The 27771-nt window shown below is 41.4% G+C and overlaps 1 pseudogene across 1 annotated transcript in view; it reads right to left on the reverse strand.

Moving 5' to 3' along the window:
* Nucleotides 1–726: 726 nt before the first annotated feature.
* LOC146559469 (cilia- and flagella-associated protein 337-like) overlaps nt 727–27771 on the reverse strand; it is a 39827-nt pseudogene continuing 12782 nt past the window's right edge. The window contains exons 10-18 of the transcript XR_014888342.1: nt 27092–27325; nt 26595–26759; nt 20876–20991; nt 16787–16917; nt 7565–7666; nt 7275–7346; nt 5880–6070; nt 1948–2145; nt 727–1125 (exon numbers count right to left, since the gene is read on the reverse strand). The product of XR_014888342.1 is annotated as a cilia- and flagella-associated protein 337-like (transcript). The remainder of the gene's footprint in view (nt 1126–1947; nt 2146–5879; nt 6071–7274; nt 7347–7564; nt 7667–16786; nt 16918–20875; nt 20992–26594; nt 26760–27091; nt 27326–27771) is intronic.

A 27771-nucleotide genomic window follows, 5' to 3' on the forward strand; every position in this document is an offset into this window, starting at 1 on the left:
GTGCTGCCCTGCAAAATTTCCCAAAACTCTGGAACAAAGAAGTAAAAAGCTGTAGAAGAACAAGTGCCCCAGAGAAAGGCCAGTCAGGCAAAGGATGGGAGCCATCTCTTCTATCCTTGTTTACTGCCAGTTACTAATGAACTGCCTGCTTCTGGGTGAAAAACTGTACACACGAACATGATTAATATACAGTCAGATGCACTGCAAAATGAGGCAAAAAAAAAACGCATCCACTCAGCAACCTCTTTAAGGTTTAGTTCAGCGGTTACATCATCAGTTATCGATGCATGGACTGATGGATGGATTTTCTGATTTCACACAAGCAGTCATTCCCAGGTCAGTCCCATCTGCATTAGTGGCATGAACTTTTGATTACAAGACACAGAACAACAGCAAAATCAAAGTATGGTGTCAAATACATAAAGCCTAAAAATCTGCATTGGCAATGACTGGAAGAGTGACTCTGAGAACACCAGTAAATGCTGTCTCGACTCTTACTGACTTTTGTATTAGAACACAGAACAACCTCAAAAAAATAATTACTGTAATCTCACGAAGTATCTTTTTCTAAGCATTATTGGTGATAAAAATCACAGAACTGGGAGCAATTTAAATGTTTTCATTCTTTGCAGATATGAAACGCATTCATGACGACTTACTGTCACACACTACACAATCCTAAGGGATAAAAATAAAATGCCCAAACGCTACAATTCAGTAGTGTTTTTATTTTTCTTCTACTCATTTGGCACACATGTTGTAGTTTCTTTAGCGAAACCATTACAGTGTATTTTTTTAAAGTAAGCAAACTATTCATTCTTTCAAGTACTTATTCAGTCCAGGAATAAAACAACTGTAATCATGTAGAACTCAAATCAGCTAAATAAAGTTCCTCTTGCAACCACTTTAGTTTCTCTTTTGTCTCTTTTGGCCTTTTTCTGATCCTTTATCCCCAGTTGTCCTCGCTCTGCAGGAGAGTCGTGTCCTTGGTTAACATTAGTCTCGCTGCTTGCCAGAGGTGATCTCTAGTCCGGTGTTTTCTTGCCTTCCTCGGTCACTCTGGTCCTGCTCCGCTTCCTGTTGCGGCTGTTGCGTTCCAGGTCTCTCCAAACACCAAGGATCACTCTACAGATCATGCACAGCACTGATGAGCAGAATATTCGAGTGTGTTGTGTTGCAAGATGTCCTTGCAGCCCCAAGACTTTTCCACTGAATTGATAAGAGTATTCTGGATTTTGACACTAGAGTTTGCAGGATTATTATTAATTGTGTTATTGTCTGTATTTTCTCATGGCTGTAAAATTATATGTATTATTTGCAGAACCTGAGAAATACTGAACAATGTTATCTAATGAGGCTTCGTGAATTAATAAAATGTAGCACAATACTTCTTAAAGTATAAAAAGCAACACGAACTATGCACTGAATTTTTTCTATTGCCTCAAAAACATTATATTAGGGAAAGCAGCGTATTTCCATACCATGAAATTTAATGTAGAGAGCCTGTAAATGTATTAGCTTTCATGCATCTGTGCAGTTCTTTGTATTCTTATGAAATCATAGGAGTGAATTTGTGTGAATGTGTGTGCGACTGAATGAGTGTGTGGGCCTGAGGCAAACTCAAATGAAGCAACACTCAGCAGACACCGCCGCAGGCTAACTTCACATGAGTCTCTTTTGACACACACACGCCTAACCATGGCTTGATGGTAGGTTTCACATTCATTTTGTCAACTGGAAGCTAACAACCACCAGCATGCTGCAGAGAGGGAGGTTAGGCTTTATCAGAGCCCTTCTGAACATCTCTACATTTCAAGTGTGAGGATATAAGGCCGTTAGCCTGCCACTGTGTCACCGAACAATATCTTCATCCGACCAGCTCTTTATTACACACTTGCAGGTTGTGTTGCGTAACCCAAGACGCTGCACTTGTGTGCATTTGTTTACCTGTCCGAAAAAACCGACGGTCTCTCCAGGCAGGTAACTGAGAGCCAGACTGCAGTCTGACGATGCCGAGAGGAGGAGGAGCTTATCGCCATGTAAACACATCTCCAGGTGAGTCACGTGGTCGAGGTGTGGATGGAAACTAGATAGCAGTTTTGGGAGTTCTTTGTTGACTCCTTCACCTGGTGTGAGGCAATAATACTGAGGGACAGAGGAACAGATCATTACACAACCGCTGAGCTTTGCCACCCATAGTTACCGTTGCTAAGCTTTCTGTTTTCTCAAATCACACAGCAGGTTACAATGGCAACAGTGGCAGATTTACCACTCTCATTACCACTTCTTGTGTGTTTTATTGGTGACCATAGATTTTGCAGGCAGACATAAAAAATGACTAAAAGACTGAGGTACTTAATTCATATAAAACTGTATGTAGTACATAATAGGTGATTATAGTATGCCAAAAGACTGAGCGAGAAGTGTGTTGTGCATTCTATGGAATGAAACCTCACGAGCTGATGATTTATGTAGAAGCCTGAAATAAAGAAAGATCCTTGATATTGCACTGCAGAAAAGCTAGTTAGTGCTAATATTACAGTGCAGTAAAATTCTGGAAAGATCTGACTTTTTGGAGATGATTTGTGTTGTGAATATTTTTGCTTAACATAGATAACAGAGTGAGATGAATGCTTTTTTCAAAGAAAGACTTAGGGCTATGTTTAGCTGGGGCTCCTGAAGAGTAAACTTTTTAATGACAGAGCTGCCGCAGCTGGAGTGTACAATGAAAGTGAGATCCCACTGTAAAAGGTGACTTTTCCACGATAGCCTGTATAACCCACAAAATCATATTAGCTAATGATGTCCTCTTTGGCCCAGATAGCATTTCCAAGGTTGGTAGTAACCTAACTGGCCATGAATGCCTCTATTGGCATCTTAAAGCAGATGAAGTACATTTTTAATCAATGTCTGACATTTACTGCTTTGGCTTGTTAGTTTTGCAGAGTAAATAAAACCTCTAAACTTATAACCTGTTAACTGTAACTTACAGTGGGGCAAAAAAGTATTTAGTCAGCCACCGATTGTGCAAGTTCCCCCACCTAAAATGATGACAGAGGTCAGTAATTTGCACCAGAGGTACACTTCAACTGTGAGAGACAGAATGTGGAAAAAAAATCCATGAATCCACATGGTAGGATTTGTAAAGAATTTATTCGTAAATCAGGGTGGAAAATAAGTATTTGGTCAATAACAAAAATACAACTCAATACTTTGTAACATAACCTTTGTTGGCAATAACAGAGGTCAAACGTTTACTATAGGTCTTTACCAGGTTTGCACACACAGTAGCTGGTATTTTGGCCCATTCCTCCATGCAGATCTTCTCGAGAGCAGTGATGTTTTGGGGCTTTCGCCGAGCAACACGGACTTTCAACTCCCGCCACAGATTTTCTATGGGGTTGAGGTCTGGAGACTGGCTAGGCCACTCCAGGACTTTCAAATGCTTCTTACGGAGCCACTCCTTTGTTGCCCGGGCGGTGTGTTTTGGATCATTGTCATGTTGGAAGACCCAGCCTCGTTTCATCTTCAAAGTTCTCACTGATGGAAGGAGGTTTTGGCTCAAAATCTCACGATACATGGCCCCATTCATTCTGTCCTTAACACGGATCAGTCGTCCTGTCCCCTTGGCAGAAAAACAGCCCCATAGCATGATGTTTCCACCCCCATGCTTCACAGTAGGTATGGTGTTCTTGGGATGCAACTCAGTATTCTTCGTCCTCCAAACACGACGAGTTGAGTTTATACCAAAAAGTTCTACTTTGGTTTCATCTGACCACATGACATTCTCCCAATCCTCTGCTGTATCATCCATGTGCTCTCTGGCAAACTTCAGACAGGCCTGGACATGCACTGGCTTCAGCAGCGGAACACGTCTGGCGCTGCGGGATTTGATTCCCTGCCGTTGTAGTGTGTTACTGATGGTGACCTTTGTTACTTTGGTCCCAGCTCTCTGCAGGTCATTCACCAGGTCCCCCCGTGTGGTTCTGGGATCTTTGCTCACCGTTCTCATGATCATTTTGACCCCACGGGATGAGATCTTGCGTGGAGCCCCAGATCGAGGGAGATTATCAGTGGTCTTGTATGTCTTCCATTTTCTGATGATTGCTCCCACAGTTGGTTTTTTCACACCAAGCTGCTTGCCTATTGTAGATTCACTCTTCCCAGTCTGGTGCAGGTCTACAATACTTTTCCTGGTGTCCTTCGAAAGCTCTTTGGTCTTGGCCATGGCGGAGTTTGGAGTCTGACTGTTTGAGGCTGTGGACAGGTGTCTTTTATACAGATGATGAGTTCAAACAGGTGCCATTCATACAGGTAACGAGTGGGGGACAGAAAAGCGTCTTACAGAAGACGTTACAGGTCTGTGAGAGCCAGAGATTTTCCATGTTTGAGGTGACCAAATACTTATTTTCCACCCTAATTTACGAATAAATTCTTTACAAATCCTACCATGTGGATTCATGGATTTTTTTTTCACATTCTGTCTCTCACAGTTGAAGTGTACCTCTGGTGCAAATTACTGACCTCTGTCATCATTTTAAGTGGGGGAACTTGCACAATCGGTGGCTGACTAAATACTTTTTTGCCCCACTGTATAAGTTACAGTTTATACACCTGGTGAATCATAGTTTGGTATTTTAATCATTTATATTTGGTCTGTTGAAACTGAAATGAAATGCTTTTATAAAGTGATGATATTGCATAAAGGCTACAAATGGATCATTTTATCCATTCTTAGGTGGTTGCTAGGCAACATTATAATTACATTATTATTTATAGAACCTTTTCAGATAGGAGGAGTTTCATGTGTTACAATAAGATAACACTGAGGGTACCTAATAACTACAAGATTTAAGTTCAGTGTTAAGAGTTACAATTTAAGCACAAAACATTTATTTTCAGTTACTTTAAATACTTTAAACTTATTTAACTAAGTTGCACATCATTTTAAGGTGACACCTGCGACTGACCTGAGAAATGTCTGGGCGCACAACTCTGTACTGTGCAATCATGTTAGTTATCCAGCTGATTCTGAGGTGCGCTCAATACTAGCCGAAGGGACAGAATTTCCACCAGAGCACTGAGATTGCCCAGCTTCAACTATATATACATAAATCTCCATAAATTAAACTGGAAGCCAATTGAGACGTACCCATCTGAATTCATCCCCTTATAAACTGTGACAGAGAGTTGAGCTCTGAATATTGTGGCAATAATACCCGAGAGGGTGTTCTTTTACTGTGATTATGAGCATGACAGTGATGCAGCTATGCTTCATACTGATGGCACGATCCAAGTCTTCATAACAAGAGTCAAAAAGTCGAAAGGCCTCTCTGAGGTATGAAAACTCTTCAGTGACCAAACGCGTGGGACATTCTCGTGTGATGAACTGAATCTCAGTGGACGTGGATGACATTACTGATGATGTGATGACTCCTCATCACTCCTCTTTTAATCGAGGTGGTCTACAAAAACAATATCTTTTGTTTAAAAAAGGAATCAATTACAAATCTCATCCATTTCTAATGGCCTCTACTGCTTTAAAATAATATTTTTTTTAAAAAAATAAAGAGGATGGAGGCATTACCTCTCTCCACTAATCCATCAGGGGAGATTTTCTAAATGATTGACTGTCTTCACTGTACTCCAGCAAGCTGCTGAGACTTCACAATGACAGGCAGGGCTGTCATTTTCAGAGTGAACAACACGCTTTGATTTAATGGAAATATTCAGGGTCCACTCTTTCTTCACTGTCTATTAAAGTCTGCCTCTTGATCTCTGTCCCACCCTCGGGCTCTGTTTTCATCAGTTTCCGTCATTTTCTCTTTTTTACTCCTTTTTTTTAACACCACAATATACAAAATTGTGCACAAACCCACCTTCACGTCCCATATCTTGACTGTCCCTTCCCTGTCAGCTGTGGTTAAATATTCTCCACAGGGACTGACAGCTATTACAATAGATCCCAGGTCCCCTTCGTGGGCTGTGAACTGTCCTACCAGACGGGCGTGCTGGGTGCTCCAGAGCCTGACCGTACCTGAACCCCCGCAGGACACCAAATCTGCAGCGCCTGATGGAAATGCAGAAATAGAAATGGCTGCAATAACCAGAGGCATCGGTTATTTTAGACGTGTGTTTGGACTAGATTTGAAAAAGAAAACGCATGCTGTGGTAGCAACACCACAAGTACCAATAGGAGAAAGTCAAACAGAGTTACAATAAGTCAGTTAGAGTGTACCCATGTGGTCTAAAATGTAATCAAAATCAATTATGGATTAAAAATGCTCATATTGTTGCTAAGTGGGAATCTCAAACATCCATGATACTGAAAAAAGAAAAAAGAAAAAAGATCAGCAACATATTTCATTAAGCACTGAAATAGTCGAATTAGTAAGAAATCTGTACAAGTTCTGACTGACAATGAGATTTTTTTGGTCAACAATAAACATGGCCAGGGCTTCCTTTGTTTAGTTCTCCCTGGATCTGGCAACCCATAGAAAAAACTGCTCCACTAACATCATCAACAGAGCCACATACCTCATTGCTACAGCAAACCCGAGCAGCAGCAGCAGGCACAGAGGCCGATCATGTTTTTTTTGTTTTTAAAGCACCTAACAGCTACAGCTCAAAGCAGCAGCAGCTACTTAACAGCAAGAATAAATCTAAATGGATTTAAAAAGTCAAGGGACCAGGGAATTTTTTAAATAAATACAGGAAAGTAAACTTTGGCAGGAAAGTAGTTACAAATATCGAAAACTTGCTACATCAAAGGATCAGTGATGTGCAAATGCTGTACAGTATTTCCACACAGCCTTACTGTATTTGAAATATGTAAACACCAGACACACAATCTGTGTAAAACATCCTTAAAAAAAATAATAATAATAATAAATGCAAGGCCATATATTCAGCAGATCTGGCATTTTAAAATGTAGAACACCTTTAAAGTTACTTCATTGTTTGCATCAGCTTCCGCTCTTGGTTTTGCAGGCACGTCAAACTACAACACTTTTACAGCAAGCATGCTTAAAGAGGCTCACAGCAAGTAGGTGAAATTAGCTGATTTGCAAATGCGATGGCTTTATTGTTAGGAGAAAAGTTAGAAAAGTCAAAATACGGAATTTGTTTGGGTGAAAATAGTTTTCTCTCCACTCTCTCTCAGCTGACATTTAATACTGAGCTGAGGCTGCCCCACAGCGTTACACAAACATACAGCCTCCCACATCTTTTAGGACTTACTTTAAATAACACTTTAAAGAGTCCACAATCTATACCTGCAGTTGTTACAGATGTGCGTCCTGGAATGAAGAACAGTCTGGTGATGGCATCGCAGCTCTCCGAGTCCTCTGTCATTCAAAAGCACGTTGAGAAGTGAGAAGTGGGGAAACGACCCACAGTGTCAGAGTTGAGAATGAGGAACAGAAGAAAAAGCAAACAGAAACAGGCAAAAAAATTAACTTAATTTCTCCTTGTTTTAAAGATTTTTGGAAGAATTAACGTCTAATAATAATTACAGAAACGACGGTTTGAATGTGTTTGCAGCTGCTGTCGTTGAAAGTGGCACCTTGCTGCTTCTTGCAGTCTTCCCCTTCGTCATGTGGCCGGAGTTTCCTCAAAGCTTTTTCTGTGCTGCTGTTCCACACTATGATCTCGCCATGGTAGCTTCCTACTCATATCAGAAGAGGGACAAAACACAGAGGAAGAACTTGGCAACAACAAAAAAAAAAAACCTTCTAAAAACTGTACTTTGCTTCATGGCAGTATATAGTAAACTTCACCGCCTGTGCTTTACAAGCTCTTGTGCTTACCAAGTGTCTTCACAGTAAAAGAAATACAAAGACTATACACACACACACACAAAAGAAAACTTTTTATCAACACACACTTACTTTCTTATCTTGCTGCTGAATCATGCAAGCTGGCCACTAAAAACTTCTCTAAAGATAAAGTTCAACATCTGTCCCCAGCTACCATCTGTTCCAACACTCAACCCCTAACTTTTACTGCAAGAAGAAGTGCTTTTGAAGTAATCTACATTATATATAAGCAAGAGCACATGCATGGCAATGTGTTTGTCAAAAACGGCAGGAATCTCATCAGGTCGCTCAACAGTCCAACAGCAGGACTTAATGAGATGTGTGAGGAGTGTGTTGGCTATGGGAGGTGAGTTTGTGTGAGCAATAGGAGGTATAAAGTTTATGAGAGTGCCAGTCTGCTGCATTATTCATGCAGCCCAGGGCCAGCTTCTGTATTTCAAGTGACTTTTATCATGTCCTGTGTGTGTGTGTGTGTGTGTGTGTGTGTGTGTGTGTGTGTGTGTGTGTGTGTGTGTGTGTGTGTGTGTGTGTGTGTGTGTACGGCTGAGACAGAGAGGGTCAGAGAGAATGAGAGCAGATTTCTGCATCATCTACACAATGTTGAGCTTTAAGATGTAGATGCTTTAATCCCCCTCATTAATTTTTAAAATCACTTTGATGCACTTAGCCTGCACAATTTTGACAACATACATAGAGTACACATCACAGTGCATATTTAAACAGGGGATAATAACAAGAAATACAAAGACGTACGTACACAAAATAGTACTACACAGATTTATCGCTGCACAGCAATGTGCAAAAGTCTTGAGCCGAAGGACAGACGCAACAACATTGTCATCCCCTATGTAGCCGGTGTATCAGAGAAACTCAGGAAAAAATTTTCCAAGCATGACATCCCGGTGCATTTCAGACCCAGCAACACGCTCAGACAAAAACTGGTTCACCCGAAAGACAAAACGCCAAAACACAAACTTAACAATGTGGTGTATGCTGTACAGTGCAGCGAGGAATGCTCGGACCTCTACATTGGAGAGACCAAACAGCCACTTCACAAGCGCATGGCACAACACAGAAGAGCCACCTCCACAGGACAAGACTCAGCAGTCCATCTGCATCTTAAGGATAAAGGTCACTCTTTCGAGGATGCCAATGTTCACATTTTGGACAGAGAGGACAGATGGTTTGAAAGAGGAGTGAAAGAAGCCATCTATGTCCACTGTGAGCGACCATCTTTGAACAGAGGCGGGGGTTTACGACACCAACTGTCTGCCATCTATAATCCAGTTTTGAGATCCCTTCCCAGACGCCTTAACGCCCACTCACATCCTGGGCCATCTGACCTCAGGAATTCGCATGATAAGGTGGGGCCAGGTTTCGCAATGAACACACCCGAAACTCTGGCTGATTGGGACCCACACGCAGTTTCACACCTTGGCTCAGGCGATTAGAGGATCATCAGGGGGTCCTTTTGTCCCTCTGTGGGGGGTCACTCCCACTAGGTTTATATCTGGGACTCTCCACCATTTGACCTTAAAACTGAAGAAGCTTCTTGGATGAGAGGTGAAACGTCTTCAAGCAACTTAAAGAAGTCCAGACGCTTTTCTTTGCAAGCTCCTTTGACAACATATAATAAGAAAAGCGTTTGCACGGTTTGTCATTCTAACAAACTCAAAAGTCAGTATTTGGTATGACCACCTTTATTCTGCAACACAGCCTGAACTCCCAGTGGTGGCAGAAAGAGTTTGCTTAAATGGATCATCAAATGGAAGGGCTGTGTTTGGGATATTACTGGAGGAGAATGGGTTGTCTGTCTAACGTTGCTTACAGGCTTCGCTCCATTAGCAGCAGAATAGCGTCAATGGGAGCAGCAGTGATGGTAGTAGATGTACCGTAGTGTCAAGAATAGCTCTAACACCTGTAGTCTGAACTGCAGCTCTATACTTTAGTACTATTATACTTCTGACTGCAGTGTCAGAGTTAGTAACAGCAGCAGTGACTGGCAGACGTACAATTCTGTGCAAAAACTTCTAGTCACCCTTCGTTGCTTATATTTTGCTCAGAAAATGGGAAATGGGTGGTGATTTATTAAAATGTATGCAAACTGTCAAATGCTGAAAGTCAGTATTTGTTATGACCACCTTTATTCTTCAACACAACCTTAAATCTCTTAGGCAGCTTTCTTGTCATTTCTTTAAGGTGTCTTCAGGAATAGTTCTCCAGGCTTCTTAACGGACATTCAAAGCTCTTCTTTGGACGTCACCTGCCTTTTGTTCCGCTCTCTGTCCACATGATCTACACTGCTTCGCTAATGTTGAGGTTCAGGCTCTGGGGAGACTGATAGAGCTTAACTGTGTCCTTTTCTATCCAGGAATGCTTTTAATACTTTGAAATGTATTGAAACTCATTGTCAGCAAATAAAAATGAGAACTAATCAGAACTAAATAAGTTTTGCATTAAAATGAGTTTGGAAGTGAGTGAACTGATCGGTAGTAATCTGCAGTATGGTTAGATGCGCACATTTGATCTGCCGCCAAAAAACAGGAAGGGGGAAGCTCCCGGATAAAGTGTAAAGCTTTGTAAAGTGTGTGGAGAAACTCTCACCGGTAAAAACACAACAACTGTTATACGTTACATTTTAGTTGATTGAGTGAACTGTAGATTTAGTCTACAGTTGATTCATGGTATTTGGTTGACTAAAACGAAATCAGAAATAGCTGTCAAAGTTAATGCTGGTGTTAATTACCTAAACCGTTCATGAAAGAGCCCAGAACATGTGTCACAGATGGCTGTAGGCACTCACTGTGCTACGTCTCCCCTGAACTTTCCCAAACATACTGATGATTATTTGTCTTTGTAGATGTAACTAAAGAAACCAGAGGAAAACGTGTTTTTGTGACAGGTTGCTAGTAACAAAGACAAAAGACAATTTTAAAATGATTCTTTGTTAAGTGGTCTAAGTGTAGACACAACACCGGTTCTCTTAGGTTTGATGCCTTTTTAGGCTTGAGTGATTCATAGATCAGATCAAAAAACAAAACAGTCCTCTGAATGTGGTCGGGCACAAGGACGGGACTAAAAATGAATGAAAAAGCAGCCAAAGTCTAAAGAAAATTTTTAAAAGATCCTCAGAAATCCTGGACAACTATTGCTCAAGACCACTTTAAACATTTACAAGAAAGTCTTGGTCCTTGGAGCAAAAATATAAAGAAATGAGGGGTTGCCCGAAACTTTTGTTCAGTTTTGTAAAACATGATTTTGTTTTTAAAAAGATTGATTGATTTGGCAGAAACAAAGATGTTATACTCATTGTATTTTTGGCGAATACGCTCAAGCCCACAAATGGCTACAGAGGTCAGATGAGTTTTTAGCTAGTTTTTACCATTACAGAGCCTGTGCTACTGCTGTCAGTGCCAGCATGGAGCCAGTTTGCCTTGGATGCCTTGTGAGAGCGATCTCACATTTTGACAGGTTTGACAAGTAATTTCCTTGATATGAAAATCATTGCAGACAGAATCTGTCTGGTACATCAGCCAGTCATTAGTGAATTTCTCGCGGCAGCGCCTCCCATGTTTATTAAAATCAGCTTTGGGCCCAGCAAATTTGTGGTGCCAGCTTTTTTTTTTTTTTTGGTGGAAGTCCATGGAACCTGTTCCAGTTAACCCACCAGCACAATGTCTGTGGTAAAAAGTTCTGACTCCACCGAGTCATTTTTGAACTTCCATTCCTCTGCCTCATTTAATGCCAACTCAAGCGGCATCACTTGATTTAATATCAATGATATTAAATATTGTTTACCATTTTTCCCCCAACAGATTTATATATACACAAAAAGAGCCCCCTCTGCTCAAAAAAAAAAAAAAAATTTCATTGTTGTCATCACGTCCTTTGATTTCTGCGCTTGCTATTTCTATTTGTTGCAAAACATTTTGGCCATTCATCAAACTTCAGATTAGTTGGTGACTGGTTGCTTGGAAGTTTTTCATTCACAAAGGATTAAGGGATTCAAGGAAGGAAGGAAAAGTGAAAAGGGGGGTTAGACTGAAGGAGATACACAGAACCCATATATCCTGCTGTGTTTGTGTGCACCGAAATGCACGTGTGTGTGTGCGCGCGCGCGTGCATGTGTGTGTGTGTGTGTGTGAGTGAGAAGTCAAGCAGAACCTAGCAAACACTGAATATGGATGAGGAGGCCTCAGTCCCCCATCAACCCAATGTTCCTGCTACAACTTGATTCAACTCGAGACCCAAACTAACAGATGCGTGCGCACACACACATACACACACACTCACAAAAATAATATACACAAACACAGACACGTGCACCGTCTCCTAAGCAGGTGCGAGGCCAAATAGAACTTTAAATTGACTTTTCTCACTGGTGGCCATGATGCCACCACTGCCTTCACTCGGCGGCACAAGCGCATAACTTGGCAGCACCGATGCTTTGATGTGAAAAGAGCATTACTCACTACAACCCCGAAGAAATATGCAGCCAACTGAAACTAATGCGTCATCGCTTTTAGATGCCGCCTTTTTGCTCGGTGGATTTGTCAAAGAAAGAATTTGCAACTCCAAAAAAACAAAAGTTAATGTAGAAAATAGCGCACAGTTCTCATGCACCTTTTACTTTAATGTGCGAGAAGATAAGGGTGGAAATGCAGGAAATAGCAATGCAAATGCGATTCACCCTTTTTTTTTTCTTTACCCCCTCCCTTTCATTCATTTTTTTCCATCCCTTTCATATGCCCAAAGGCCAGGGGAGGAGAGTAACACACAGGATATTCAAATGTAGGAGGAGTTAGGAATGAATTACACCATTTTCTGAATTTTTTGGACAAGATGTTAGCAGATGTGGATATCCCAGCACCTCTGATGACGAAAAGCTGTCGCAAAGGTTATGTTTTTGAATCTTCCCCCCAGCTTAACGCTTTCTCCTTCTAGACGTTAAAGCACTGAAGCTCAAAATATAAAAAATGTGATTTATGAGGTGACTCATTTGCATTCAGCCTGCACATTTCCAAAGTTTTTTCTTAAAATATACAAGCACCCTCCCTGCAGCCGTACAACATGCACGCACAGACAGACACATAGATGCTCGAAAGGCAGAAACACATTCATTTCACCCTTGCTTCCACTGCGAGAGTTCTAATAAACATAATTCAAATTGGGCATTTTGGATTAAATTGGAGGTGGAGGGAGCAGTGCAATGCGGGGCTATGTGTAGATGGAGGGGGGTGGGCAGTCTAAAGTACAGAGATTAGATAAAAATGGATAAATAAATTGATGGCGGGGGGCTGAGCACGGGGAAAGAAATTGCACAGCGAACTTTGAAGAAGTTTCCAAGTTTCTAAAGTAGCTCCTGAATCGTGCTTTTTGTTCTAGCTCCAACTATTCATTTCCTTCCAAACCATTTCTCCCTCCAGCTTTGAGAATACCCCTCTTATCTACCTTTCCACCTCCATCCCTCACTTTATCGCTCTCAGTACTTATCTGTGGGCTTGATCTGTCTCAGAAGGCCAGAGAGGGGCCCTGCAGTTTGTGTCTGCACGCTGCTCACACAGACTGGTAAACTGCAGCTGAACTTTCAATACGTGAGCCAAAATGATACAACTTTACAAAGTGAAGAGCATACTGGGGCAAATTGGGTGCAGGGTGTTTGCAGTTTGAGGGTTATACAAGTGGACCAGTGGCTGGAGGATTGCCAGTTCAATCCCCCAGGCAAAAGGAAAAAAAATCTTAGAAAGTGATGAGTACTGAGGGGTCATGCCGACATTTCAAAGCAAGCCGTCTTCACATGCTAAAAACCATGACAGAGCCGTTAATTCTATGTATTTGTCCATGTAAAGAGCAGCTACTTGGTTTCTCTGTTAATGATGGCTGATACTCAGTGTGACAGCTTGGCAGATGTGATCAAGTGCCAAGGAGGGAGGGGGGATTGCAAGGTCCACAAGAAGCTTAGAAGCTTCTTTTTTTCTTTTCTTTTTTTAAATCATGCATAAAAACTTTGGAAAAAATGTTTTTGAAAAGTTCACATGAACTCGAAGAAGTGGGATGAAAAATAGAGTGATTGGAAGACGAACGTTTCTCGTCTGCTCTTCCATTAGCCAGAGGCGCCCAGTGTTTCTGCATTTTAATAAGCGCTGGTGTGATTTTAGGACACGAGTCATTTGCAGCTCACGCCGCTGAGTCCATGCACTAATCAGCTGCCAAATCATTTTGATGGTAACGCCGGAAAATGTTCTTCAGTGTTCAGGTTTTTGTTTTGTTTTGTGTTTTTGTTTTGTTTTTGTGTAACAGTTCTACCCTCAGTGAGGTACTGAGTAATTGTTTCTCCAAGGACTCAGGGAGGGAGAGGCAGAGAGAATCAGAATTAGAAAATACAAGTATAGAAACAGAATGTGAAAAGAGAACTGCTTGTAACTTTTTTATTGGGAATAGATCTTGAGCTTATTGGATGAACCAGTGCAGAGCCTGTTTAAACAGTGCCTGTAAGAACAGGTTGATTGCGTAGCCTCCAGTATTAACACTTGAGTTTTCTTAATGTCGTCATCTAACCATTTCATCCAAACACCAATTCTGCAGATTTAGAAAACTACAAACTTAAATTAGCTGTCGCCCTTATTAGGTATAACCAGACTGTTACATTACGGTGGGTTTTAATGTGGCTCCTGCTGATTGTTAGTTTTAAAAACATTCATTCACTGATTAGATTAGGTTAATGATTTTTATTAATTAATTAATAATGAGAATTCAGAGTGAAATTCTTAACATCTGTCACCACTGGCTCACATCCTCTTGTCTTTTTGGCAGTGACACCATCTCCAAACCCTGCATCCACCCTCCACTCACTCCACCCTGTCTGCACTGTCTTCTTTACTGCTCTGTGAGTGCACTGAGTGGCTTTGGATGGTTAGAAACTCATCCACCTTCACTACCTCTGCCCTTTGCAGGTTCAGCTTTGTATAACCCACACGTTATGCCATTAATAATTGTGAATGTATGTTTTAGGTGTCTTATCAGAAAAATATCAGTGTTCAAATACAAAAAAAAGTTGTTTAATTACTGCATGTCGCAGAAAAAAAGCATCATAGCTGACTGTTGGTCACTAGTCAACATTCTAGTATCTTTTTCGTTCACTGTTAGTTGCTTAGTTTATTTATAAACTGTAAATCTGTTGCACCTGCATTTGTTTGGCGAGGGACAGGGGCAAAAGCTTTTGACCACCTACACACTGACATCAGTATGAGCTTTGATGGCGTTCCATTCTAAATCCATAGGCATTAATGTGGAGTCCGTCCCACCTTTGGAGCTTTAATAGCTTCCACTCTTCTGGGGAGGTTTTCCGCAAGATTTTGGAGTGTATCTGTGGGAATCTCAGCCCATTTATCCAGATCATTTGTGAGATGAGACAGCTGCTGGAGGGGAAGTGCTTGGCTTGCAGTAATTCTAGTTCATCTCAGAGGTGTTTGATGGGGTTGAGATCAGGGCTTTGTGCGAGCCAGTCAAGTTCTTCTACACCAGGCTCATTCAACCATGCCTTTATGGATCTACCTTTGTGCACTGGGGCATAGTCATGCTGGAAAGGAAAAGACCCCACCCAATCTGCTGACACAAACCTGGAAGATTGCGATTTATTGGGCAAAGGATCAATTTAACCAATAAAGGAAAACTGCTTTCAAAAGATAGTTTCTGTTTTTTTATGAGAAACACTCGAGTGAAAAGCACACACGAGGGGAAAAAAGGGTTATGCTTGTAAAATTATGTGGTCCTCCAAACTGCTAGATGTCAGTCTCTGCCAGTCTCATATGACAATCTGAAGTGGAAAAAACTTGTGAAACAAAATCATAATCAGCCAATCAAAAGTGCAATCTGTGCATTTCTAGTTTTTTCACTTAAAAAAAACAAACACACTTCTTTCATTTCATCTCAGTTTATGAGTCCCTGTGTCACCTGTCTATGTTTGAAGCCCCTCCCCTCCACACTCAGAGCGCAGACAGACATACAGGGATTTCTTCACTTTCTAGTGAGTTGCGGTACTGACAGGAACACGTGTGAGGGTTTTTTGTCCTCATTATACTTGACGACCTTTCCAGTTTACTTGCTTCTAATTGCAAATTTAATTAAGATGGAAATGGCAAATTAAGGCATTCTCACATTTAAAGGTTTCGGTCTGTGGTGGAGGCAAATGTCAGCCCACAACAGAGAAAATGGAAGCTGTTGTGCTTGTTGTTGAGTAATGTGGTTTGTACCAACAAAGGCCAACAGGGGAGAACACCGACTTAAAAGGGCCTGGCAGGTCTACTGTATCTGCCACATGGGGAGTTTCTAATTAGGGTATTTTCACTTCACTTTTTCATTATTTTTTATGGTTTTTTTTACTTATATTGTAGAGTTTTGTTGTGTTTATACTGTGGCTATTATTTGACGTTCAACAACAACAAAGAGAAAAAATCCAAAAATGGAGACACACACACACACACACACACACACACACACACACACACACAGAGAGAGAGAGAGCGAGAGAGAGAGTACAGTTCTTTGATTGTGAATTCTGAGCTCTATTAAGTCTCTTTCTACCTTCACATGTGCACAAACACACAAAAAACACACACACAGCCATTTCCAGCAGAGACAGAGAAGCGTGAAGCTTGAGTCCTTTGATAACAACACCACTTACTTTAATCAGCAGATAACTGCAGCCAGTTATTTTTCAGTTAACTAAAGTCTGTTTTCTCAGATTCATTTTAATTTCCTAGCCTGTGTTTGTTTTTTTCCCCCTTTCTTCCAACTCTCTCTTCTGCACAAGCTCTCGTTCTTATAAGCTGTGAAAGCGTAATCGAAAAGGAAAGGTGCACACAAAAGCTACAGGCATGAATGCACACATGCATTGTTAATGACGCTTCTGTTACTGCAAAACTTTACTGAGTAAAAGAAACATTTACGTTGCATGTACAAACACACACCTGTCACTAGAGTCTGTGGGGGCTGGAATGCGGCACACAGTACAGCACCGCGATGCTGGAGTCCCCCCTTCCACTCACAGGGCTCAACAGTAGACTGCCAGAAGGAATGCAGGCGGAAAACTGTTAACTTCCTACAGAGGGACAAACACAGAGGGAAGGAAATGGTGTAAAAATGACTCCAACACAGTTTTAAGATAAGATGCACACTGGACCATCATTATTAATTCTCTTTCTTTAGGCAACATATGTGTTAATCAGGATACATGTTATATTAAATTATTATTATAATGATCATCAGTATCACTGGCAGTTCGGAGCAGCCCTAGCAACAGTACTTGCTAGTTAGTTACACAGTAGTTACAGTACTGTGTAAAAGTATAGAGTCACTGTTGGAGTCAAATTGTTAAATGTTGCCATTATTGTACTTAAATTTGTAAGTCTTGGTTCAAACTGTATGATCAAAGACATTCTCCTGTTTATATTGCCCTCCCCAGCCTGTTGAATGGTGGGGAGGCTGTAGTGTTTTATTATAGGCACATGAAGGTTCTGTTTTCTTGTTTAGTAAACTTCCTGCCTTTATGACCATTTTGGTGAGCAGGAGGTCACACAAACGCACCCCCAAACACAAACACACACACACACACACACACACACACACACACACACACACACACACACACACACACACACACACACACAGTGTTTTAACCTTTTATAGGGGGGTTTACAATGAGTGTTTGTGTAAACTGTGTGTCACAGAAATAAAAGGCTGTAGGGGAAGCTGGTTCTTTGGACTCGCTTGACACCAACGGCAGAGGACTGCTGCCGTCCATTCCCCTTGCTAGCATGTGAAAACCGGTTGAGCTGTTCGTCTTGCTTTGTTTTTTTTTTTGTTTTGTTTTTTTTTGTTTTTGTTTTTTTTTGCCTGTCCCGTTTGGCTCTTTTGCCCTCAGAATTGTTGTCTAAAGGCAAAGAAAGATGCCCAACGGATTTACTTTACCAAACTGACCATCCCAGCCTTGCCATAATGGTCCATTTGATTCACCTTTTATTGTTTATTTTATTTTCACTTACTGAATACGGGACAGACTTGACTGGGGGAAAGAAGGGGAGAAAGAAAGAGGGAAAGAGAAACAGCTGAGAAGAGGGACGGGGGAGAAGGGCAAAAGACAAAAACCAACAGAACGGGCAGAGAAGAAAAAAATGCATATATCAATCACCTGGATCACCTGCTGAGAAAGAAAAAAGAAAACAAGCAGAAGAGAACAAGAGTAATAGAATAAACAACATCACAATGATATATGGGAATATGACAGTAAATACTAAATATTAAACATTATTGTGCAGCACATAAGATCAACAGAACACAGTGTGCTTTGAGGTAGGAGCCAAAAAGGGTATAGTTTGTGGGTGTGATCACCCGTGTGTACACCTGTGAGCATGGATGCGTTTGTTTTTTGTTTTTTTAAAAGGTTCCTTCATGTAATGATCTGCTAGAGGGTGTGGGGGGGCCACAGCCCCGTCCTCCAGGGCATGAAGCAGGTATGGAGGAGATCAAAACTCCAGACATCCAGAGGCCCCCAGAACACAAGAGACCAAGGAAGACCAACAGAGGGGCAGCCGCGCCACTGTCCCAGAAAGAGCTGAGGAGAGTCCCAGATGAGGGCTCATCGTCTTGCTTTGTTAACGGGAATAAGTCTCTAAACCAGCAGGGCCTGTAGAAGCGCAGACCCAACAGTCACCTCTCATTTTTTTATATTATGCTGGGAAATAGGTGCAGCAAATACACATGGAAATACAGTAAATAAGGCAAAAAATAATCAAATTTACAAATCTCAGATGTTGAAAGTCTGTATTTGTTATGACAACGTTTATTCTTTAACACAACCTGAACTCTTATAGACAGGTTTCTTGTAGCTTGTAGTCTTCAGGACTAGTTCTCCAGGCTTCTTGAAGGACATTCGAAGGTCTTCTTTGGATGTTGGCTACCTGTTGTTCTGCTCTCTGTCAAGATGAATCCACACTGCTTCAGTGATGTTGAGGTCCAGCTCCAGGAGAGGCCAATCCATGACTGACAGTGTTTCATTGTGTCCCCATTTCCCTTCCTTAAGACGGCTTGTTGACAGCTACCCAGATAGTTTCTGATGAGGCTTCAGTGAACAGTTAATGGATCAACTAAAGGGTCAAATGCATCTCTTTGGGCCTTTGTCAGATTTTTTTTTTCCTATTTCTTAAAGACATGACTTTCAGATAATATTCATCTGCTGTACATAGTACTTTTAGGCCCTCTAGGCCTTCCTTTTGTCCTCTACTTGTCCAGTTTCTTTAAATTACTTAAGGAAAGAATCTCAGCATGGATTAAATTGGAGGTGAAGGGAGCAGTGCAATGCGGGGCCATGTGTAGATCACAGCATGCTGAGATATGTCATTTTCAGCTAATAGTCCTTTGGGAATCACCTCGTTGGTGCAAAAATCCTATTTTATGCCTGTTGAACTGTGTTATCTTTGGGATTTTCTATAGATTCAACAAAGGAAATTGGAACAAATAATGTGCTTCTACGACAGGCTGCTAACAACAAAGTGCCAAAAGACACCATTTAAAATGTATCCTCTGCTAAGTTGTCTGTTATGTGGTTCATGTATTCGAGATCGGTGCCCTTTTTAAGATTGCATGATTCATAGGTCAGTGTTAAGAGGCTTAACCTGGAGACCTACTGCGCACGTTAAAAATGCTACAATAAGGCGTGACTCCTTGGAAGGAAAATATAAAGATATGACGATTGGTCGAAGACTTTTACACAGAACTGTAGCAGGCTTATGTCCCACCCCCACCCCCCAAAGAAAAAAGTTTTATTTTGCTCATTTAAAAAAAGAAATAACTTGAATTTGAGTGCATTAAAGGTAATCATTATAGCATTAGCAGACTCGTTTGTTTATTTTCCCAACAAAAATCATATTCATTTAATTTCACTACAAATTTTGAACCTCGCCATCCATGCTGCCCCCATCAAATTGCTTTTTCCCCCCGTAGTCTGAAGAAACATTGCATTAATCAGCTATTTATTCCATAAATTATACCTCCTCTGCAACACATTCAAACTTTGCTTTACACCTGCAATGCATCAAGGCAGTGTTGGTAATGAACATGGAAGCAGTTCCTTTACACTACAGCGCCACAGGGGATATCATGAATATGCAACACTTTAATACTCATCTCAGGAGGACTTTTAGCACACCTGCAATGAGTTCTTCTTCTTTACTCTTTTGTTCTCTCATCACAGAACTTTTGCTTTTTATTGTTGAGCTGCTGCTGCATGTGAAATGAAATAATGATGCACTTTGGTTTCAAACTGAGAAGTATGTCTAGCAGTGGGATGTGGATATTTCAACCCGCGTGAGATCGCTTGAGCAGCTGAAGCTGATAGGACTTTGAATTGGATGCCATGTGACACAGCGCTATATGGATTAAACTGCGGTCTAGGCTGATGCGAAGAAACAGGAAATTATATGAGTAATGAAAGTCATAACGGCACCATTTTCTTTTACTGCTGCTGATCTGTCGTCTATGTTCTCTTTACCACTGTGACTCCCCAGAGAGCGAGAAAGAGTGTGTCTGCGTGCGTGCGCGCGTCGGGATGTGTGCGCGCATGTGGCGATGAGACGGAAAGACAGAAAGAGAGCGAGTCGTATAACTTGATGATAGCACACTGCTGAGTTCAGCTCACTGGGTGTGAAATGATGATGATGATGATGAAGAGCAGATGTGATGTGAGTATAAAAAGAATAGACACACACACACACACTATCACACAAATATGAGGTAGTGATAGTAAAGCAAATATGAGCGCCCTGGAGCGTTTTGACTTGTTAGGGTCCAGATGTCTGGTTGGCTCTGAGCTTTTGGCAGCCAGACAGAGCAAGAAAGGACAGAAACACACAAACACACACGCAGATGCTTTCACACACAGTCATTTTTACACACAGTTGTTCAGTGTTGTACATTATGGATTTAGTGTTTAAAATGAAACACAAATGAGCAAAACAACAATAATCAAAATAATAACATCTCTTAAATATATACACGACTACCTTTCCCAGCCCATCACCAGTATGCTTCTCTTCAGCAACAACACCTGAGAGAGTCTGACAGCACGACCCAGGCCGGCATTCATTCTGTGAAGGCAGCGGCCGTTACAGTCCCACACCTGAAAAGAAGCCAAAATAACACTTAAATGCATTTGGACAACACGAAATGTTTTTAAAGTCTTTGGTACACCCTCAACTGCTCATTAATGCAAATATGTAATCACAAGACAGCAAGTCGGTGCATTTAGACATATAGCCATGGTCAAGACAAGCTGCAGGAGTTCAAACTGAGAATCAGAATGAGGAAGAAAGGGGATTTAAGTGGCTCTGAATGTAGCATTGTTGTTGATGCCAGGTGGGCTGGTCTGAGTATTTCAGAAACTGCAAAACCACCTCTAGAGTTTAAAAAGAATGGTCCCAAAATGAGAAAATATCCAGTGAGTGGCAGCTTTGGGTAGAAATACTTGTTGTAACCACTTGTTACAACCAGTTAGTATATTTCTGAATGCACAACATGCTGAGCCTTGAACCAGATGGGCTACAGCAGCAGAAGATCACACCGGGTGCCACTCCTGACAACTAGGAGTAGGAAACCGAGGCTACAGTTAACTCGGGCTCACCGAAACAGAAGATTGGATAAACATTGCCCGGTGGGAAGAGTTTCAATTTCTTCTGAAAAATTACGATGGTATAGTCAGAATTTACCGTAAACAACAGGAAACCATGGCTCCGTCTTGCCTTGTTTTAACTCTTCAGGTGGGGGGTGGTGATGTAATCATGTGGGGATATTTTATTTTTGCACCCCTTAGTACCAGCTGGGCATAATTTAAACACCACAGCCTACCTGAATATTGTTGGTGACCATGTTCAGCCCTTTATGACCACAGCATACCCATCTTCTGATCCTCTGATCCTGCATTCTGATTAATCCAATAGAGCACTTCTGGGATGTGATGGAACAATAGATTCTCATCATGGATGAGCTGTGTGATGCTGTCATGTCCATGGACCAAAATCCCTGAGGACTGTTTTCAGGACCTTGCAGAATCTGTGCCATTGAAGCAGCTCTGAAGGCAACCCAGTACTGGGAAGCTGCAGCTAACAAAGCGCCCAGTGGGTGTATGTTGCTTAAGGAAATTTACTAGAAATGGAATTACAGCTTTATTTTCTTGTCTAAAAAAAGGATTTAAAAAAATAAATAAAACCAATGTGTGTTTTTCTACTTTTGAAAGTGTCATTTTTCCCCCCAAGGAAGGATAAGGCAACATGACATTAGGGCTTTAATCCCCCGTCACAGCTCAGGCACCATTTCTTCTTCTGTGTCCAATTTTACACGATGACGCACTTTGCGTCTTTGTTTGTGCAATTTCACAAAGAAACACTGATTGGCTCAATGGGGACACTGTAATTAAAAGGTCAAAATTTCACATTTGGAATGGCCCTAACTGCTACACAACGGGTTCATTGTTGATGAAAATTGGAGCGATGATGCATCGTGTTACTAATTGGCCCAGGGGGGGCCCTGCTTCTTCTGCTGAGAATGACTTGTGTGGTTGTTTCAAGCAGCGGTGCAAGTATTTCTGACGCTACTTGCACATGGATGCATTCTCACAAGGTCTCATGGGGTCAGAGAGCTGATGTGGTTGATTATATTGATTGCAAAAATGCATAATTATTTTATTTATTCGCAGAGAACTACTGCAGTAAGCTCAAAGTCATTAAAAACAGTCTCAGAATGCTACATATGGCAAGCTGTTTTCACATTTAATACCTACACTGGATGTGTATTGCAGAAATCTGTCATTCAATTCTTCGGAGCCCAAAAAGAACATTTCAGATATCAAAAAGGTCGTTGTCTCTCGGAGAAATGGTGTCCATTTAAGTGCACTGCACATTCTCTTTCAGATATTCTTAATTGCATTTTTCAAATCCAAAATGAATATGGGCTGAATCTGCAGTGGAATTACTACTTGGAAAAACTCCCATTTTGGATATCTAAAATTAATTTCTGATTAGTTACAATTCCGACTGAAGATATATTTAATTCCCCTCAATTCGAGATAACTGCCTTCTCCTCATTATACGTTTTAAATGAGGGGTTAACTAGTCAGAATGAGGTTGTAGACATCTTGAGCTGTAATTCTAACTATTCAAAATGATGTTAATGATATCTCAGAGTTTCCTTTTCTATAGCTGAAATGTAATTATGGATATCTTGAATTAGAGTTTCCATTAGTTGAAATTACATGAGAAATAGCTGTAATTCAGTCAGAAGCTCCTTTGTGTGTGAAGCAGGGGCAGCTTGGGATCCAAACATAATGCCACTGCAAACATCTGGAAGCAAATAACTTAGAAAACGGAAATTCCTACGAGCGAAATCTACTGAACAAAGCTCACAAGTGCTTCAAACTCCTGGATGATAAGCTCTTTTTATTACATGTTCAGTAATGATTAAAACTTGTTATTATGTTTGAGATTCTCACAGCTGTTATTTTTGTAGTAAAAACTGGATTGCAAACATATGTGCTAGTCTGATTAGTCTGACTGAAATGATTCCACTACAATTTGGTAAAATATCAACATTAATATTTGTAACATTATTTCCAGACACTGAAACTTAACTAGAGCTTACTAAATGAGGAAATGGCTTGCCAGCTAAAAGATCTTTAAACTACCAACAAAGAAGAAACTGTGCAAGACGGGATTCTGCCCTGAGGAGATCTAGTGACAAACGACAGTGTAAGAAAACAGATTTTTCTCATAAATGAATATTTAGATCTAACGAATCTGTCCTGGGCCATGTTGGCCCAGAATTGTTAGTTTTCATGTAATTTTGTATTTTGTTCTTTATTTAGGCCATGGTTCCTGGGTTGCTCTGTTAAGTTGTTCCTTATTTGATTTCCCCTTGTGACTTTTACCCCCTGTGTGCCCCTCTGTATCTGTGAGCCCTCGTCTCCCCTCCTTGTGTTTCATTCAATGTTTTCCCCAGCCTGTTATGTCTGTGCTCTCTCTCTCCTGTCTGAACCTCTGTGTACTTCCTGTTTTACTTTGACAGTCTCTCGTCAGTATGCGTCATGTTGTGTTCACTCCTTCCCTGTCTCGTTACGATTATCTGTTTCAGCTGTGTTCCCCGTGTGCTCCCACTTCCTTCGTTAACCCTCTGTGTATTTATGTCCGCGTCTCCCTCAGTTCTGTGTCGCGTTCTCGCTCATGACTGTGTGCCCCTCCATGTGTTTCCTCGTGAGTCAGTTCCTTTATGACTTCCCAGTTTAGTTTCACTGGCGACAGTGGGGAGGAAAAACTGTCTTTAAACGGGCAGAAACCTCCGGCAGAACCAGTTTGTCCTTTTCTTCTTCCACTTTAGTTGCTGTCCTCCAGCTGATTACAAAACTCTTGCAGTTTTAGATTTTTAGACTCAAAGTCCTGGACGATGCGTTTTCCTTCTTTCAGTCTTTCTTGTTGTTGCTCTTTCTGTTGAAGAAGGTCTTTATTTTGGCACAGTGTTTCATCCAGGCTTTCTTTCAGCATTCGGTATTTTTCCTGCATGCTCTTCAGTTCGTGCTGCATGTCTCGTTGCTTTTTGTCATGCTCTTCCTTCTGTTGGAGGAATTTATTCTTTTCTTCCACAGCTTCATGGAGCTGTCTTTGGAGGAGCCGATTTTTTCGGTCCATGTATTGGAGATCCCGTTGTATCTTATCACTCATCGTTTTCTTGTCGTGGAGCTGGTTGGTCATTTCTTTTAGTTCTGCACTTTTTTGCCTGTTTTCTTTAATGAGGTGCACAATCTGCTCTCGGGTCTGAGCAAACTTGATTCCCCAGCCCTCATTAATAATTCTTATGTCCGGCTGGCGCTTCCGCTTATCCTTTTCAGGGTCGCGGGGGGCGCTGGAGCCTATCCCAGCTGTCACAGGGCAAGAGGCGGGGTACACCCTGGACAGGTTGCCAGTCTGTCGCAGGGCCCAAAAAATCATTCAGCAAAAACTTTAGGAAGGATTAAATCAACAACATGGTTCATTCTTAAGTGGAAGAATGCTCAGCAACACCAAAAAGGCCTGACAGACCACAGAAGACACATAAAGTGCATGATGACAGAATTATTTCCATGGTTAAATAAAACAATTTCACAGCATTTAACCAAGTTGTGATCTCTCTCAGAGAGGCACGACTGCCTGTCAGCTCTGTTAAGATGTCGGCTGCCAGTGGAACCCAGTCACTAGTGTTTATTGATGTGAGTGTTAACTGTGTGAAGTGTACAGGACTATACTTTCTGCTCAGATTCAGCCAAACACTGTATAACTGATCAGAGTTTCACAGTGTAAATGGATAATGACTCATTGCATACCTTGAAAGTCACCCAAGAGTTTCTCAAGACAAAAGAAACAGGATATATCAGTCACCTGATCTAAACCCAGCAATGCAGCTTTTCAGTTACTGAATAAAAACGTGAATGCAGAGAGACCCACAAACAAGCAGCAACTGAAGGTGGACCGGCAGAGCGACTCAAGGGAGCAAACGTAGCATTTGTTCACGTCCACGTTCTAGACATCAGGCAGTCATCGACTGCAAAGGATTTTCATCCAACTCTTAAAAATAATACTTCCAGTTAAAATTACGTTAGATTGTCCAGTTACCTTCGAGCTACTGTTTATGTATTAACAGCATTAACTGTCCCAAATTGGTAAAACAAAATGTTGGTCAAACCCCTTGAATTTCAATCACATCTGGATTTTTTTGATGTTTTATTCACTGTGGCGGTGTACAGAGGCAGGATTACACATTATAGCATATCCTGCAAACCCTGAAAAATGTAAATGAGATCAGTAAGATTTGATTCTGTCATGATTAGGCTGTGTGCAGGCAGGATGAGGACCCAAACGCAAGCTCACGGAGGCAGGAATGAACTCAAAACACAGTGTTATTGCTGACGGAAGTTAAGGCGATACAAAATAAAGTATTATTTCATATTAATGAAGATATAAACTTGTAAAAAAAAAATTAATATTGTAAAGTGATAAAATAACAATACAGCAAACAAAAAATATTCTTCCTCACACTGAAAAATATTCAGCATTGCCATAAAGCACCCACATCAGCTTGACACAGCTAGAGATACAAATGGGAACACTAAATGATATTGCTAAATCTAAATTCTTAGGAATATTGTTTGTCTTACAACATATATCATCTGATAATCACCTCTGATAGTCTCCAGCACCTGAGAAAAAACACTATTTGAATTCACAGTGATCCAGTGGGGAAATTGGCAAGTACCTTTAGACCCATTAGACACAAACACCAACCATTTTACCATTTTCGGGGGGAAATTTGTGCCAGTTTGTCAAAAAGCTGGTGTTGTCCCTTCAAATCCACGTTTGGCCATTAGCCAACAGTTAATCACACAATAATCTAACACAGTGAGTCGCAGCTGATGTAAATGTAACCATGCTGGTTTGCAGCTGCACACATCTATTTTGTAGTGCCCATATCAGGAGTAAATACAACAATTTCCTAGAAACATTGTCCTAAAAAGCTGCTACTCCACATTAATTCACACTTTAATTTTGCATTTCACTCAGGCTTTAACATTTCCATGAGGACTAGCCGGCAGCTGTACTGTGCATCTTCATATCCGTACAAATCCGTGTGTGTGTGTGTGTGTGTGTGTGTGTGTGTGTGTGTGTGTGTGTGTGTGTGTGTGTGTGCGTACGCCTGTCCACCTACTTTGACCTCTCCGTCGGCGCCCGCGGTAAACAGTCGGGTCTGCGTAACGTCTAGGGCCATGGTGGAGATCTCAGCATCACCATGGCAACGGTGGAACTGCTTGACCTTTTGTCCTGTGTCAGTCAGCCAGAAGATCACAGAGGAGGCAGAGTCGCTGCTGACTACCTGCAGAGAGAGTTTGATCCATGTTATGCTACAGCAAAGGCGCTAATGCATTCTTTAATGATGCTCACATAACCAATCCATTCTCCACGCTTATTTTAGCGCTAAGCCACCGCTGAAGAATACATAATGGGAACAAGAGGAGGAAGAAAAACACGAGTGTCGCACAATAGGTGCTCATTTTCACATGTTTGGTGTCTGCTGCCGCGTCAGTGGGAAACAGCTTGTTAAGAGGAGTGAGAAGAACTGGAGAACTTACCTATTGTATTAATTGTACATGTGGAAACACAAAGAAATAAAACAGCAGGTCACAGAAGACCATGTCACTGACATACCTGTCTGAACCGACTGTTATACAGCACACAGGTAACAGGATGTTCATGGCTACTGGTTTTCTTCTCCTCCCTCTTGGATTCCAGCAGGAGAAGCAGGCTGTTGAATGAAAGCACAAGGTGCTGGCGCTCCTCATTGAGAAACAGGAAGGGGTGTGTGTCCCCCTGTATGTTTGGAAAGACACCGGCCAGACGGTGTGTGCACAGCTGGCTGGACACATCCCACAGACAGAGCACCTGGAAGGATAATAAGGGCTCTTATGTGTCTGTGCTTCAGGGCAGATATTTTGGTACATATCCACATGTTCCTAAAAAAGAAAAGTGCCACTAAAAGCTATCGCTCCTACAAAAAAACTTTTATTCAGTGATTACCAAGCAAATACATCGTTGCACCATGAAGAACTGCTCCTCTGGTTGCAGTTTTAGTGGCCATATTGCTTCTAACGGCAACAACATGCCTGTCGCTGCTCCAGAAATTCTTTCAGAGTGAACTGAGGTAAAGCCTTCAGAGTTTCTTGCAGTGGCAGATGGTGTTTGAGCAGAGGCAGATGGAACATAAATCACTTCTAAAATATTCATTCTCTTCAGAAAAGCCAAAGAGAAGGCAAACATGCACGGTGCTACAACAGGGAGAGGAAAAGCAACAGAAGCACCAACATCCTCTTTGCATCAGAAAATAAAAC

Source organism: Mchenga conophoros, linkage group LG14 (genome assembly GCF_057382185.1).
Source record: "Mchenga conophoros isolate Kocher_MC1m ecotype Shallow Benthic linkage group LG14, M_conophoros_male_GT1.1, whole genome shotgun sequence".
NCBI classification, from domain to species: Eukaryota; Metazoa; Chordata; class Actinopteri; order Cichliformes; family Cichlidae; genus Mchenga; species Mchenga conophoros.